The 1,986-nt window shown below is 37.5% G+C and overlaps 1 protein-coding gene across 3 annotated transcripts in view; it reads right to left on the bottom strand.

The window, feature by feature from the left end:
- BCAS3 (breast carcinoma amplified sequence 3) overlaps positions 1 to 1,986 on the bottom strand; it is a 507,686-nt gene that overhangs the window by 271,675 nt on the left and 234,025 nt on the right. The gene's annotated exons all lie outside the window — the stretch shown is intronic.

Genomic DNA, 1,986 nt, shown 5'->3' with positions numbered 1-1,986 from the left:
CCAGGTTTTGGGGTAAACCACCTGGGTGGAAAACTGGGTTGGTGCAAGGCAGTTTTCCAAAGTGCTGTGCCCTGCAGCAGGGTAGTTTTTAATAAATGTAAGTAGAGAATATTTAAATAGCACCCAATTTACCTTTTATTCTCATAAAAAGGAGGGGATGAAAGAGATGGTAGTGCAGATATGGTTCCATTAAAAGCCACAGTTGAGCCAACAGCAGTGAGGAAACCCATGGAGGTTACCTAAAGTATGTATTATATACAGTTCATGATGATTGATAAAAAGCTTGACAACTTTTCCTACTCTCAGCTATTCCAAGCTTTATGACACAACCTGGTACTCTAGCAAAAGACAAACTACTTGTTTTAGCCAGGAAATCTTATGCTTTCTGTAGTGGTTACTTGTTGACCCATCAGAAGCTTAGGTCTATTGGGCTTACTTTAAGAATGCTCTGCTCCAGGGTGTGCAAAGTTACTCCGTTACACGAATTATAAAAATTTTAAGTATTTTTGTATGGAAAGAACAAATATTTTTCATTTCTTTAAATCGTTGAGATGATCATATAAAGTCATTTAATGAAGGAGAATAGATAGGGGTAATGCGGAGAATAGATAGGGGTAATGCAGAGAATCTCTCACAAGGTGACATGTAATACCTGATTTGGAGTTTAAGGCGCTGACATGGATCCTAAGTAAATGAGACTATTTGATCCAATAACTGATGAAGTATGAGATTAAGTGCAGACTTGAACGGCATATATCTCAGTCCCTGAAGGTTGCCTCAAACAGTAATTACTGACGTTCCAAAGCATTTGTCCTATGTTCTACAATGAAACAAACACTCTAAAGCAATCCTGTGGTATTTCCTTACTTTTATTTCAATTGAAAAAGTTTCTATATTCAGTTACGCAAAATGAAAAAGGTTGAGAGATCTGCTTTTTTTTTTTTTTTCCAAGTTTCCTTAAAATAAGAGAAGAAAAATGTGTCTTAGTTACTCCTTGGTCAATGTCTTGCCTCCTAACAGCCTGGAATGAAGCTCTCAGCATCTCTGTTGACATGAGTACGTAGCTGGGAAGGTGGAGTGGGAGAGGGGACATCAAGCCCACCCAACTCTTGGAATTTTTACAGAAAAGACAAAACTTTCCAAGTGAAATAGTCATTTTGGTAAATGAAACCATTTATAACTTTGGAGAAGTTTTTCTTTTATTCTAACGTATCATAAGGGAAATCCACACTGTGCTTCTAATAAGCTATAAAGCTTTGGGTAAAGATGGGTCAACAAGAGCTAAAACCACTAATGTCCTGCTTGAAGAAGCAAGAATGGAGGGCAAGGATGTCCCAACACTTCCAGGATCCCAATGAGAAGTCTCACCCAGGCGAAAAACTATCTGCCAAGTTTATGCCAAGAATACATTTTTATAGCCAAGTTATTAATAAAATCTTCAGTGTTTATAGGGACTGTTATAAAAATAGTGACATATTCTGCATCCTTGGGAGAGTCTTCCCTTTACAGAAATGAAATAGGATTATCAAAACAGGAAGATAGACACTGGCAGGGAAAGGTAGAAATAAGACACACTGAAACAGAGAGAAAAAATAGAGTGAGAGAGAGACAAAGAACAAGAGAGAGTAAAAAGAAACATAAACAGCCAACCTGACAAGCTCAGGAGAGTGATCTGCTCCTCTGGCAAACCAAATGGCTGCATTACTTTACTGTTTTGGGCTGAGCAAAATGTATTTACACGTAAAAACAAATATGACTAAAGTCAAATCCATTTGGGCAGAAGTATTTTGCAATTCTTTTTTTTTAAGAAGAGGAGGTTGGAGTTAATTTGTTTCGTAGTCCCCACCAAAAACCCCACAAACTGATTAATTTCAGGTCAGTATGGGTTCCTGAAGTTAAAGAGTAAAAAAGTCAACATATTCCTTATTAAGGCACAGTGATGAATACTTTTCCCTTAAAGGATCCTTAGATCTGCCTCAGACTACC

This window comes from Propithecus coquereli, unplaced genomic scaffold (assembly GCF_000956105.1).
Source record: "Propithecus coquereli isolate 6110/MARCELLA unplaced genomic scaffold, Pcoq_1.0 Scaffold285, whole genome shotgun sequence".
Taxonomy (NCBI): Eukaryota; Metazoa; Chordata; class Mammalia; order Primates; family Indriidae; genus Propithecus; species Propithecus coquereli.
The sequence above is the reverse complement of the archived record's forward strand: the minus strand, read 5'-3'. Positions and strand labels throughout refer to the sequence as shown.